Here is a 14,733-nt window from a genome sequence, read left to right as displayed (position 1 = left end):
TAATTTTAGACATATTCTGCATCTACATCAGGAAATATAATAAAAATAAGTAATAACACTAATATAGTACTCAATAGTTCTTGGTACTGTTTTAAGCACTTAAAACCTGAATTCCTTGTTTCATGACCAATATCCTAAATTGCTTTCCATAGCAAGCATATACATTAAAAATTATTTTAGATATAAATCTGAAATACATTAAAGGGCAGTCAATTTAGCCAGTCCACATGAAAAACTTTTAACAGAGCTTTTCTTGTCTCCTCTCTTTCCTTAGGGAAGAAAGATGAGCTCTTTCAGTTCCCAAATGACTCCTCAATTTAAAATGAATTATTCCACCAGAATAAAATATTCTTTCTCCTCTTGCAGCAAAAGCAGCTACTGCTTTCAGAAGCTAACATCATTTTTCTTCTCAATAGTCTGTGATTAATCCTGATGCCTGACTCTGGCCACTTTCCATTCTTTGAAAACTCAGCAGCAACAACACTAGTGATTCACCCTTCTCCTTGAAATAAGTGCTGTGGTTGGTGTTCTGCAGACTTCTGTGTGCCCAGGTCACAGCCAGCACCTCTGGCCTTGAGAGATAGAAAACAAGAACTGGGGGAGAAAGCTTAGAGTGAGTACTCACTGCCTGGCACCCAAGAAGACCTCAGGGATCCCCGCCCCCCCTTCTGCTGCTATTGTTATGCATTGTGCTTTTGCCCTGTGCTGGGTTTTGTGTTAAACACTACCTGCATTGCCTAATTTCATTCTTATCACATTTCCATCAAGTCAGTGATGTTTTTGTTTTTATCCCCATTTACTGATGTAGTAGAGGGAAGCTTAGAGAGGTTAAGAAATTTGCCCAAGGCCATACAGCTAGTAAGTTGTTAGAGCTATTGTGCAAACCCAGCTTTTTTTTTTAAGTAGAAAGGTGAAGAAATTATAAGTGTACAGAATCTTTCAGAAGTTTTTTGTGCTTCCTCCCAGTTCTATTCCTCAGCAAAGATAACCATCATCCTTTTTCTACCACTATAGGTGAATTTTGACTGTTCTTGAACTTCATTAAATAATATAATCATATTCATATAGAACATACCCTTTAGCACCAGGTTTTTTTTTTTTTCATTCAACATTATGTCTGAAATTCATCTATTGATGTGTATGTAGCAGTAACTTGTTCTTTCTCATTGCTAAATATGTTGCTAAATTTATTATTGTCTATTTTATAAATACTAGAGGCCCGGTGCATGAAATTTGTGCACAGAGGGAGGGGGTCCCTCAGCCCGGCCTGCACCCTCTCCAATCTGGAACCCCTCAGGGGATGTCCGACTGCCCTCTTGCAATCCGGGACCACTGGCTCCTAACCACTTGCCTGTCTGCCTGTCTGATCACCCCTAACTGCCTCTGCCTGCTGGCCTGATCACCCCCTAACTGCTCCCCTCCTGGCTGATTGCCCCCTAACTACCCTCCCCTGCCAGCCTGATTGCCCCCAACTGCCCCCCCCCACCCCCCCGCTGGCTTGATCGCCTCTAACTGCCCTCCCCTGCTGGCCTGATCACCCCTAACTGCCTCTGCCTGCCTGCCTGGTTGCCCCTAACCGCCCTCCACTGATGGCCTTGTCGCCCCTAACTGCCCTCCCTTGCCGTCCTGGTTGCCCTTAACTGCTCTCCCCTGCCGACCTGGTTGCCCCTAACTGCCTCTGCCTCGGCTCCTGCCACCATGGCTTTGTCCAGAAGGATGTCCAGAAGATGTCTGGTCTAATTAGCATATTATCCTTTTATTAGTATAGATACCTTGCTAATCGAGTAACTACTATTGATGGACTTTTGATTGTTTGTAGTTATTGGCTGTTATTAATAGTGATACATTTTTGTATATGCATGTAAATTCTTTGAGTATATATCTAGGAGCAGAAGTGCCTGGGTAGTTATATATGTGGAGTTGTGGTCAATACTGTGAAACAGTTTTCCAGAGTGGTATGTGAGTTTCAATGGCTCATCTTCATTCAGTTATTTAGTGAGTGTATAGTGGAACTGTGTTGTATCAAACTTGATTTGACTCAACAGCTGTTTATTGCAAAACATTTGGAAAATACAGGAAGTGTAAAATGAAAATTAGAAACTGTTTTCAATTCTGTGATCAAGATATACAGTCATGCCACATCATGGTTTGGTCAATGATGGACCACATATACAATGGTGGTCCCATAAGATTATAATGGAACTGAAAGATTCCTATAACCTAGTGACATTGTAGCTAGCTGTGGTAATGTGGTAGCACAATGCATTACTCTGTGTTTGTAGTGATGCTGGTGTAAACAAACCCACTGCATAGCCAGTTGCATAAAAGTAGAGCATATACAATTATATCTGTATATATAAAAGCCTAAGTGACCGTTACAATGGAACAACCAGAATGACCGATTGCTATGACATGCACTGACCACCAGGGGGCAGATGCTCAATGCAGGAGCTGCCCCCAGCCCGCAGGCTCTGATTGCCAATGGGGCCTGCTGGCCAACCACCCGGTAGCCTCCCCCTGGCTGGGCCCCTGGGCTGGGCTGGGGAACTGGGGTGAGTAGTGGTGGGCACAGGCAGTGAGGGAAGGAGCGGGGAGGGAGGCGGAGAACTGTGTGGTGGCAGCGCATGGATGGCAAGGGAAGGAGGGGAACCTGATTGGCCCTGATCATGGCAATGGTTGGCCCCTCCCCCTGGTCAGCAGGCCCCGATCGCTGGCCAGGCCTAGGGACCCCACCCTGCATGAATTTCGTGCACCGGGCCTCTAGTGTAGTACATAATACTTGATAATAATAATAACTGACTATGTTACTGGTTTATGTATTTACTAGTTATTGTTTAGAGTGTACTCTTTCTACTTATAAAAAAGTTTGCTATAAACAGTATGCCATTTTATGTTGGCAGCAGCTTCATACATACATATCATGTTTACTACATCTCTTGATTGCATTATTTCTCTTGTGCTTGATTTAATCTCATGTTGTTTTGTACAGAAACATGCTGTACAGACGCATAGCCTAGGAGCAATGGGCCAGACCATATAGCCTCGGTGTGGAGCAGGCTATACTATCTAGGTTTGGGTTAGTACACACCGTGATGTTCACACAACGACAAAATCGCCTACTGATGCATTTTTCTGAATGTATCTCTGTTGTTAAGTGGCTCATAACTGTATAGCTGTTAATATTTGGGTGTATTTCCTTTCCTCCTCACAGCATGTATGTATGTATATATATGCTAAATACAAAATTGGAGTTGTTTCATGCAAGAACAATACTATTAAAGGGGGTATTTTGGGTGCCCATATAATGACATAGGAAAGCCCAGGAATCGTCTTAGTGATATTATATGTGGGCATTGTATATTTTCCTATTATATTTGGAGGCAGAAAGAAAGAGGGAAGGAAGTCAGCGTTTATTGTGCTGCCGCCATGCCCGGCACTGTGGTGCTGGGAAGTGATACACCCTTCCAGAGTAGACTGGGGCGCTGTGTGAAAGTGTAGCCTACATGGCAGCCAGATACGTGCAGCATGTTTGAAAAATAAGTCTGTTTCACACCGAGTAACCTTGCATCATAGTGTAAATTGAGTTTCATTAAATTGGCGGTTGTTTGCCCAGGTATGAAGGCACACATTCTTCTATTGTTTTAACCCACTTGAACATTAACACTTTGAATGGAGAATACTTCATTACTTAGTGCATAGGCTTCACATTTTAAAACAATTGCCCTGTTTCCTTCAAATGCATTCAATCCAGTTGCTGGTTGTTCAACATTGATTCTAATCCCAAAATCCTAAGTATAGTCTATATTTGCGTACTTGGCATTATTGGCTGAATCTTCGTGACAATCAGTAGAGATCTCTTGGTTTTCTCTTAAGAGCAGAGGGTATGGGATTTTTGTATTGAGGATTGTTGACAGAGGTAAAGTTCTCTCATGAGTATAAATTAATTTTGTGTGTGTGTGCATTACTTTTAAGAATAATGAATATTGAATCTAACGGCTTTTAATAAGAAAAACCAGAATTCATAAAACCTAATTCAGTAAATACAACCTAAGTAAAAACAGTAGCTTAGTTATATAACATGTTGGGCAATTGGATATTTCATATTAATTCATTTTTTTGTGTGATTTCTGAAATTTCTTCGAGTGGTAAGATACATGTATGTACTCTACTTTTATATAACTGACTATGCAGCGGGTAGGGACACATTTCCTGGACACTGAATAAAATTGACCATTTTCATTCTTATTGATCTTATTTGTCATGTGGAGATACCTTTAGAGGCTCTGGGTGCGCAAATCCCCTTGTTCCTCGTAAAATAGTTGTGGGAATTGCTGTGCATCTGATTCTTGTGGCCGCTTTCTGTGGTTCTTCTGTCAGCGGCTCCCACAGCAGCTCACACTCTGTGTCATTGCTTCTACATGCTTTGGGTTAGGAATTGTGACTTCTGACTGTGCAGGTTGTGGGAAGGAAGAAAAGGAAGAAGGAAGCTGATGTAGAATTGTGTTACGTGTTGGGTGCTGGGTTTGAGACAGCCTGCTGCCTAAAAAGGAAACCACGGGCTTCCCAGCATCACTGTTTTACATGTTCAATGGCCATTTCAGCCTCCATTGATTTTTTTTTATTATAATAATAACTTGTTTGAAATAAAAATTAAAACACTATGGAGCCGAAACCGGTTTGGCTCAGTGGATAGAGTGTCGGCCTGCGGACTGAAAGGTCCCAGGTTCGATTCCGGTCAAGGGCATGTACCTGGGTTGCGGGCACATCTCCAGTGGGAGGTGTGCAGGAGGCAGCTGATCGATGTTTCTCTCTCATCGATGTTTCTAGCTCTCTATCTCTCTCCCTTCCTCTCTGTAAAAAATCAATAAAATATATTAAAAAAAAAAAGAAACACTATGGAAATGCGTGATGTAAGTTGAAAGCATCCTATTTTGTCACCTCCAGTCATACTTACTCTTCAAGAATTTGGTAAACTTTTTTTTTTATAAGTAACTATAGAAATGAGACTACACAATAACTACATACATTATTTTGATACTTTTAAAAAAAGTATCTTGATACTTTCCATGGTCGTGTGTATATAAATCTTATTTTTAAAAATAGCTTCCTGGTTTTCCACAATGTGGTTTTATCATAATTTAGCTAACCTCTTATTAATAGACATTTGAGTTATTATAAATACTTTGTATGCAGTCTTTATGCACTTAGTGTGTTTGTATAATTCTTCTGTGTATGGTTAATTATTAGAATTAAACTGCTGGGTTAGATGGTGTGCACATTTTAAATTTTATATTGTCTGCAGTAAATGTGCCAATCTCACCCTTATAAAGGCCATTTATCCGTATTTCCTGGTGTTTTCAAAGCACAAACTGGGAGTCAGAAGTGTCAGATGAGGCATTTTGGAGCTTCAGTTTTTAGTCAAACGAGAGAACTTTATTTTCTGGGTATAAGAGGCAAGAAGGAGGAGAAATGGGTTCATCTTTGTCAAGATGAGAGACATTCAGGGCCCAGAGAAGGAGTAGAATGAATAGAAAGAAGACAGCAGGGAAAATGCTGGTCTTCTGCCAGAAGCCATCCCTCCATGCCCTTTGGTCTGGGCATGAGGCAGGTTCTGGCCTGGCCCCAGAGTCTTCCTTAACTCTTGTCACCCTTCTCACCATTTCAGGATAACCTGCATGAGTAACCCCGGGGAACGGGAACTCTCCTATTTCCATGAAGATATCAATCACTGTTCTTAATTTTTAGCAACAGAAACTAACCCTGGCAGATCTAAGTGGAGAGAATATACTGGGAAGACATTGTAAGGCTCACAGGATTTCTGGGAAGGTGGGAGCCAGGCTGTGGCAATGGGCAGGAATGGAGGGAAGTGGGGTAGTCCCACCTCAGGCACGCTCTTATTAGGCCATGCCACCAGGGGCCAGGCTGCAGCTGGCACTCGGGTCCACTTCCTAGCTGCTGGAGGGGCAGAGGTGAGACATGGGCCTTTTCATTCCTGCCGGTTGATGGTGGAGCCTGCCTTACCTGGGGACGCCTATGAATGGTGGGGGTTCCCAACACAGGAAGGGATTGCGTTCAGATACTGACTGAAATATGCTCATCTCCAGCCTCCCTCCCTGGGATGTTTGCGATCTCAGAGGAGGGGGAGATAGATGTAGAGATATACCTACAGATCCATGCACACGTACATATTTGTTTTAAAATCACCGCTCAAGCACCCCACTTTAGGTGGCTTTGCAGCACCCAGAAGCACACTGTCTGAAGGTGCGGGTCTACCTGCTGGGGTTGGGATTCTGCAGGCGGTTGAACATGTGTGCTGGTGTCGAGGTGAGTGTAATGTCCTTGGAGATTGGATCTAGCCTGGAAACTAGCACTCCTGTGCAGGAAGACCTGGGTAGGATGATTGGATGGTCTGATTATTTGTGTTTGGGAATCTGCAAGCCCAAATTCAGATTTCCCAGAGAGGTGATTTCAGGAAAGAGAGGCCTGGATTATGAGTGAAATGACCTGGGTTCTCGTTCTAGTTTCACCTAACAACTAAGAGGGACCCTGGACAAGTCCCATGACTGTTCCTGTTTCCCCATATTTGAAATGAGAGTTTGGGTGAAGTCACTGTTTGTGAACCAGGCCATCCATCAGAAGAATTACCTGGGTTGCGCGTGCATGTGCGTGTGTGCGTGCGTGTTTGTGTGTATGTGTGTGTGCATGTGTGCGCATGCAGAATTTTAGGCCTCACCTCTAAACCATTTATCAGAATTTCCAAAGTGGGTCTCAGGGATTTGTATTTTTGAAAAGCTCCCAGGTGATTCCAGCGGAGCCACAGTCCTAAGAAGGCCTAAGAAATGTTACCAGCTTTGTTTCATGAAATATGAAATATGTTCAACTCAAAGTGGATAGTTTGGGAAAATTGGTGTTATAACTTATTCAAAAACACCTTCAACTTAATGAAGTTTTTAGTTGTGTCTGAAGAATACTATCATTTGAGCCTTCATCCCTCAATACTTCTTTTTTTCAAATATATTTATATTGATTTCAGAGTGAGGAAGGAAGAGGGAGAGAGAGAGAAACATTCATGATGAGAGAGAATCATGGATCAGCTGCCTCCTGCACGCCCTCCACTGGGGATCGAGCCCGCAACCCAGGCATGTGCCCTGACTGGGAATCGAACTGTGACCTCCTGGTTCATAGGCCAACACTCAACCACTGAGCCATACCGGTCGGGCGTCAATACTTTTTTATTTTTTTTCTGTACTAGCAGCTCTTCTGATCTTAGGGAGAGCTCCAAATTGGCTCATCCTCAAATTGTCCTTCATGCATTCTGTTGGCAAGATTGCTAATTTCATATCTCCTTCCTGTCTTCTCCATCAGTAACCAAAAGCCTAATTTTTTTTTTTGAGGGTGTAGCAATGTGCAAAGATAAGCGACTCTATATTTCAACCTCTCTTTCACCTGGATAGGGGCCAGTGACTTAAGCTCTAGACAATGAAAGGTGAGTGTTAAGTGTGGGCTTGTGGGGACGCCCAAGGGACTGACTTGTATGGACAATGCACCCCTTTGCTTTTGCTCTGTCTTCCTACCTACTGCTTGAAACATGGACCTGACGGCTGAGACCCAGCAGCCACCTAGGTCATGAGGTAACCGTGCGGATGGAAGTCAAAGCAGGAGCCTGGATCCCCAGTGGCCATGGAGCCACAATACCAGCCCTCCACTGCTTACCTCCATACTTCCTGCTTACCTCCATACTTCCTTCTTAGTGTTGGAGCCAACGTTATTTTGTGTTTTCCAACATCTGCAGCTGAACTTCACCTACCCGATACCCTTGCTGTGTTTTCCACCCCATCTTGAAGGTAAGTGTTTGACAAGTTTAATGCCCAGTGGCTTTGAGGTGGGGAGTTTAAGGGCTCCAACTGCTCTGACCTCTGTCCTTCCTGCCTTAGATTACATTTCTCATAGGGACCTTTTGTTTTTCCTATTCCAACTGCCAGGAAGGTATTTCTTAGTCCTTTGTTCAGGGCTTGAAGGCTACAGGCGCAAATATTTTACAAGGCAAGTGGGCAGTAGGCCTTTGAGATCCCAGCTGCTTGCACGCACTATTTCAAATGAAAATCTAAGGGCTGGGCACTCTTTCTGAATCTTCTCAAGAAAGTGGAGGTGGAGGTTCGAATGATGTCAGACAAGCCCACTATGGAATCCTCTGCTTTCATGTGGAGGCTGTACTTTCCACAGCACCTGCCAGCAACTTGATGTCAGGGGCGTCTTTGGAAAGTTAAGGAGCCTTGGTTGCCAGCTATTGACAAGGGGTCTGCCTTCTCAGTGGCAACCTCGGAGGTGGTCTTGGCTGGGCCCGCCTGTCCCTGACTCATGCTGAGCCCCGTCGGCCAGGCCGACACGCCCCTCTTTGGGGCCCAGGACAACATGCTGGTTTCCTGGAAGCATTTAGGCTAAGATTCTGCCTCTCAGAAAATGATACCATTTTTGCAAGTATGCACTAATGGGAGTGTGTTTAAAACTTTTTGTCCCTTAAGAGTAAGCCCTTTTCAAGAGAAGACGGGGTTAAAGAAAAGCCATCCCAAACAAAAAGCAAAACCTGGGAGGTGAGTTAACTCTTCACGGACCCCAAGGAGTTTATTTCAAAAATCGGTTTCATCGACCGCAGGGCTTTGGATGGCCCGCCCCTGTGTGCACTTGAAAAGCAGAGGGCAGCGGTGGACCCACACCCCGTTGTGGGGAAAATATGAATTCCATAGCAAACCCCAGTGGCTCAGGAGTGTTTGCTTGTCCTGGAAATAATTACAGAAACACGCAGTCCTTGAAAGGTAACATCTGGCTGCGCGGAGACCAGCTGGCACGTACTCAACCTAAATAGATGGAGGTGACGCTGTGCAGAAGGGAAGGAGGGGCCTGAGAAGAGGGCCAGTGAGTCTTATGCCCACGTCCAGGGACACCCTGCCCTGTCCGGGGCTTGACCTTTCCCCTGCAGGTTACTCTTGTCCTTGTACTGCACGGATGCCCAGCCCAGAGCCCAGTCACCTGCCGCCTCCCCTCCCGAGGCTCCCGTGGAGGAAACGGGACCTCCCACAGCACCGGTGGGAGCCCAGAGCCAAGCTGTGCTTGCTGAACAAGGAGTGTCCTGGGCCCGTGCTGGGCGGTCGGCCTGGACTTGCCATCTGCTTCCAGTGCAATTCCAGGTGTTGATTTAGATCGTTGAAATGTCTCTGTCCCTCAGTGCCTCCTCAAGACAGCCATGCGCTTCTTCTCACTCACCCCGCCCAGACCTGGGTGCTCACAGCACGGCCAGGCAGTAGCTTTTCTCTCCCTTCTTCCTGCCCAGGGAGGAGGGCCCAGCTTTGGGCCTCTCAGAACCCCAGGGCAAATCCCTTTTTCTCCTCTGCAGTTTTGCATCTGGTCACAAAAGCAGAACAGCATCTTCATGGATTTATGACCGTGGAGGTTTTTTTTTTCCTTTTTTCATAGCATACGAGGCATTTTCAAGTGGAGAATACAGTTCTGATAAATCCAGTGAACCTGTCATGGGTTTTCTGAAATCCAGTTTCTATGAAAAGCTATGGTAATAACATTGTGAAGGAGCTTACTGAAAACGTGGGCCTTTAGAGCAAGTTTTTGCAGAGGGTGCATTTCACATGAAATGCTTTCTGAGGCGTTCTGTTCAGGTATTTTGCAGCCTCTGGCTGTGCTTTTGCAGGGCCCCGAGGCAACATTTTTAAAGGCTGGAGTTTGGCTTCTCTTTGGCCTCCTCAGCGTTTGAGCACTCCGGGAAGACCACATTTCTTCTCCAGTCACGAGGTCGTAGATAAATCCCTGGAGGAACGCAGGAGGAGCATCTGCTTTTGAATAAATAGTCATTAGCATAACATGGACGAAGTCCTGTTAATCGCAGTAGGTGGGCACTCACATTGGCGCTCCCTCGCTCCTTGGGCTGTGAGGGGTTGGTTAAAAGAGCGAGAGCCCTTGGAGCCCCAAGTCCCCTGAAGTTCCACTTGCGTGCTGTGCAGTCTTGGACAGAAAAATCCCTTGACCTCTCTGAGCCTCAGTGTCCTTACCTGTAAAATTATACCGCCCACTCGGTGACTTTTTATGTGAATCAATAAAGGCACGTTGTGTTGATGCTTTCTAAGCTGTAAAGTGCTCGCCTGGCTGGCGTGCCTCAGTGGTTGTGCCTCAACCTATGAACCAGGAGGTCACAGTTCGATTCCTGGTCAGGGCACTGCCCAGGTTATGGGCTCAATCCCCAGTAGGGGGTGTGTGGGAGGCAGCAGATCAATGATTGTCTCTCATCATTGATGTTTCTATCCCTCTCTCCCTTCCTCTCTGAAACCAATAAAAATATATTTTAAAAAAATGAAAAGGATTTTCTTTAAAAAATGCTGTAGAGTATGGTCCTTTTTCCACTGTCGCCATTCCACCATTGACAGAGGCGACATCACCATCACTGCTCCCCGCTCCCTGGCGTGGACACTGTCTCTCTCACACGCGTGCAGTGTGTTGTGTGTCGTGTCCTTCCCGGGCCGCTTCCTGTACTGGCCCTGATTTGGCAGCTGGGACCTTTACGTTTCCTGCTCTCAGGTAGTTTTTCTCTTTCCCTGTCTTTCTATTCTGACTCTGTCTAGGCTCCTGTTTTCTGTAGCATTCTTTGCCTTGTCATTGGCAATCTTCAGCTCTTTCCTATTTTTTAAGGGCGTGTGGGGGGAGGGGCTGACTCTGTTCTGCTGATGAAGGGCTGGGAACCCCTGAGAAAGGGACCCACTAGCCTGACTTTTTCTGTGCTCCCTCCACGTTCCCCTCCCCCCCAGGGTTCTGAGAAGATAGGAAAGCTCTTAGAAGGTGCTGACCATTTTTAACCCTGTGGGGCTACAGCTCACATTTAATACAAATGCTTTTTATTCATTCATTCATTAAATACAGATCTGTACCAAGTGCCCACTCTGCCAGGCCCTACATGAACCCCAAGGACACGGCAGTATTCTTAGAGGAAGGATAGCAAAGCAAAGGTCCCACTCGCGGCAGCTTGTACTGCAGTGGGGAGACCTAGTGGAGGAGAGGCCAGTAAACACACCAAGGCATGTCAGTGGGTGATAAGAGCTCAGGGAAGATCCGGTGGATTGTGAAGGAGGGTGGGGGTGGCAGAGAATCCTGCTTAATGGGGAAGGTCTTTTCTGTGAGATGGCCAACAAGTTGAGACCTGAAGGAAAGTTTGGAGTATGGCTACCTGGGGGAAGGGCTTTGGGAAAGCGGCCCCGCCCCAAGGCACTAGATAGAAGGGCAGGAGGATGTTTTGGGGATAGCAATGAGGCCAGTGTAGCTGGAGGGGAGTAAAGGGAGAGGTCTAAGTGGGGGTGCTGGTGGGGGGGCAGAGCATGCTGACTTTTGCAGGCATCTTAAGGATTTTATTGTGATGGAAGTGGGAGGCCAATTAAGGGTGTTGAGAAGTAGAAAGGCAGGCAGCCCAGTTAGGAGCCTAGTGCAGTAGCCAGGCCTTCTTGTGGAATTCGTTCTGCAGTCATTACAGGTGGCCAAGGCTCAGTGATGTGGAAGAGCAGGGTCGGTGGAGGCCAGGCCCCGAGGGCGGGAGCGCAAAGCCAGAGCGAGCACCTCAGGAATCCAGACGCCTGCCTGGTCCAGAGGGTCCTCATTTAAAAAATGTGTTTTAAAATGTCACTCCTAAAGCTGATTTTGGCTCAGCTTCTATATGGAGTTTCTTTCTTTTTTTAAAAAATTAAACTCACATGAAAATGCTTTGTAAATCCAAAACATTATTAGAATGTATACTGACCTACTGGCCAGAGCTACCCATAGTTCTGGGCTCAGAAAACATTCTGAAACAAATATTTTTTCTTGCATTTATTTATCAAAACATTAACTGAGTGCTTACCAAATGGTAACCGAATTCTTACTGTACTGGTTGATACTGGAATTTATGCCTGGTCAGTTCACAGGCCACTTGGGAGGTTGGGTCATCTGTCTCTTCGGAACGGGTTTTCCTGTTATCTGACGTGGGTAGAATTGGTAACTGTTGAATCACTTGGTTGTTGCTGGCAGAGCCCGGTCATTAGCCGCTGCTCTTGGGAGTGGACTTCCAAGTGGCTCCCTGTGTACGTGAGGAGGGTCAGGGCAGCTGCCACGGCAACGAGCACTGCATTTTTGTGTTCACAGGAGGTCTTGAGTCACTTGCTGTAACTTTCCTGATGTGTGTGTCTCTTCTTTTTTTCTTTGTTTTTGGAAAGTATGATGAAAAAAAGATTCTTCATCTCCTTTGTTTACTGAATTGCTTCTAGTCTTACCATCCTCCCAAAATCTTTAAAGAAATAACTGAAAAGTAGGCCTAGTGTGGGTGAGATTTCTTATCAGAAGCTCATTAGGATAACGTGGAGTTTGCTCCTGAAAACAAAAGGTCCACTTTTGATGATATTTAAATTGAGTTTAGAAAAAAGGTTCTGTCATTTTGTTCCATGTCTGAAAGTATTATTCTGTTTAGTATCTTCAAAGACATGGGGTGAGAGGGTGGGGTGGGGGCGGGGGAAGTTAAGGGAGTTAGGTGACCTGGTGACATTAAATTTCTGCATCTTGTCCTGTTGAAACCTTTCAGCAAGGGGGATGCTCAGAAAGAAAAGAGTCCATCCCAAGAAGTGGCTCCCAAAAGCAACTGAGAACACACCCTCCTGTATGTTTATTTTGGAAAAGGGAAAATAGAGCTCAGTTTCCTGGGGCCGAGCCTCAGGGCCGATGACCACAGACATTCATAAGGTGAAATCATTTCCTTTGATAGCGACCTTTGCCCCGCGTGCCTCCGCCGAGGCGAAGCTTTTCTCAAATGTGCGTGGCCCGGTTGTTCCCTTTGGACTCACGGAGCCGATTATTGAGACAAGGTTTGGGCAGTCTTCCCAGAGCCAACCCTCTGGAGAATACGCACTTTTCCAGGCTCGGAGTCTCCTTTAGAATTTGAGCTTATCTTCTTTTTTAAAAAAAACATATTTGTATTGATTTCAGAGAGGAGAGATAGAAACATTAATGATGACACAGAATCATCTACTGGCTGCCTCCTGCACAGCCCCCACTGGGGATTGAGCTGCAGCCTGGGCATGTGCCCTGACCAGAATCGAACCGTCACATCCTGGTTCATAGGTCGACGCTCAGCCTTGAGCCACACCAGCCCCGCTGAGTTATCTTCTCCCAGAACCAGGAGACCCAACTCGTCAAGGCTGTCACTCACGCATTCTTTTATTGGACCAGTGGTGCTCTCACCGGAGAGCCAAGACCAGATCCTTACCCTCAGGGACCTTACAGGTTAGCTCTTCTGACATTTCTGCCATGTGCTGTTCGGCTCTCACTAGTTTTCTCCATTCTCTGATTTGATGTGGGTGTTGACTCAGTTTCTATATGGAGTTTCTTTTTTAAAATAATAATTTTGTTTTTTTACTTATTGTTCTTAAAGAGAGAGAGGAAGGGAGAATGAGAAACATCAATTTATTGTTCCACTTGTTCCACTTGTTGATGCATTCATTGGTTGATTCTTGTGTGTGGCCTGACCAGGGATCGAACCAGCAACTTTGGTGTATTGGGACAATGCTCTAACCAACGGAGCCACCGGGCCAGGGCTATATGGCATTTCTTAAAATCTTGTAATACCTCCCAGAGAGCCGTCATGCTGTTTTTCCACCTCTTTCCTAGTCTTGAACTGTTATATATTTTAAACCATGAGTATCAAGTGCTCCTTGGAAAATTCCATCATGGCTCATACTTTCCGAGCTCACTGTCAGTTGCCCCACTAGTGTTCACAGCCTTTTCATTGACATCCCCAGGTTTCCTTTGGGACGGGTTTGGGTTGACTTCCTTCCTCGGCCATGAGGGCAACCAGCCAATGGCGGTTTTGAGTTTATATTGGGATCAGCCTGATGGCAGGGATGTGCCTTCTCCAGACTCTCATTCATTTCTGGTCCCCACGGGAGTCCCCAAGGCAGTGGATGCCAGTGGGTGGACCGGACACCCTCATGGCTGAGGCAGGCTAGAACTGCCTCGCTTAATCGAGAGACTTTAATTCCCAGGTTAGTGTTCTGTACAGAGAAAAACGAAGGAGATGATCTGGAGATACTTTGTTCTTTGGTTGTTCTGTTATCCTTTTCCCTCCTAAAGACTCTTCCTGGTCCTTCTCACCTCTGTGTGCCTTATCTTTGGTGTGATTGTCTTGATGTTTTTTCTCTGTATGTAAATGGATGATAGTTACCAAGTAAACATGAGATGGAATCTGACGCTCACATTTGGAAGAACCTGCCTTTATTGAGGGGCTGACACTGGAGTCTCTTTTCAAACCTGCCTCCGAATGGGCAGCCCCTCTCACCCCAGCATTCCTCCACTGACGGGGGACTCCCTGTCTTATGAAACAACCCAGTTTATCTTCAGGCATCGCTAAGTGTTAGAACACCCCCCCCCCCCCCGGCCCGGCACCTTCCAATTCCCACCCCTTAAAATGAAATGGGAATTGGCTCCCCAGCCCAACCAACCCTTGGTCCCTGGTTCAAACTTTGGGAGCCCACAGAGGAAAATTGATCCCCCTTTTACAAGGAAAGCCTTCTGGGAATTATACTTGATGACAGGTCATCGGGGTCCTAGGCCCATTTCTCTCCCTCTGGAACCGCTGGCTTCTCGGAAGCTCCCAGGCCTGAAAACATCCTGGGCACTCTTTTCTTAAACCAGGGTCTTGGTGATCAAACCCCCCACAGA

The 14,733-nt window shown here is 45.8% G+C and overlaps 1 protein-coding gene across 1 annotated transcript in view; it reads left to right on the top strand.

Moving 5' to 3' along the window:
* Positions 1 to 586: 586 nt before the first annotated feature.
* The window catches only part of CGNL1 (cingulin like 1), a 135,077-nt gene continuing 120,930 nt past the window's right edge, over positions 587 to 14,733 (top strand). Inside the window, exon 1 of the mRNA XM_023751608.1 lies at positions 587 to 613. The gene's annotated coding sequence lies outside the window, so the exon portion shown is untranslated. The remainder of the gene's footprint in view (positions 614 to 14,733) is intronic.

Source organism: Myotis lucifugus, unplaced genomic scaffold (assembly GCF_000147115.1).
Source record: "Myotis lucifugus unplaced genomic scaffold, Myoluc2.0 scaffold_23, whole genome shotgun sequence".
Classification (NCBI taxonomy): domain Eukaryota; kingdom Metazoa; phylum Chordata; class Mammalia; order Chiroptera; family Vespertilionidae; genus Myotis; species Myotis lucifugus.
The sequence above is the reverse complement of the archived record's forward strand: the minus strand, read 5'-3'. Positions and strand labels throughout refer to the sequence as shown.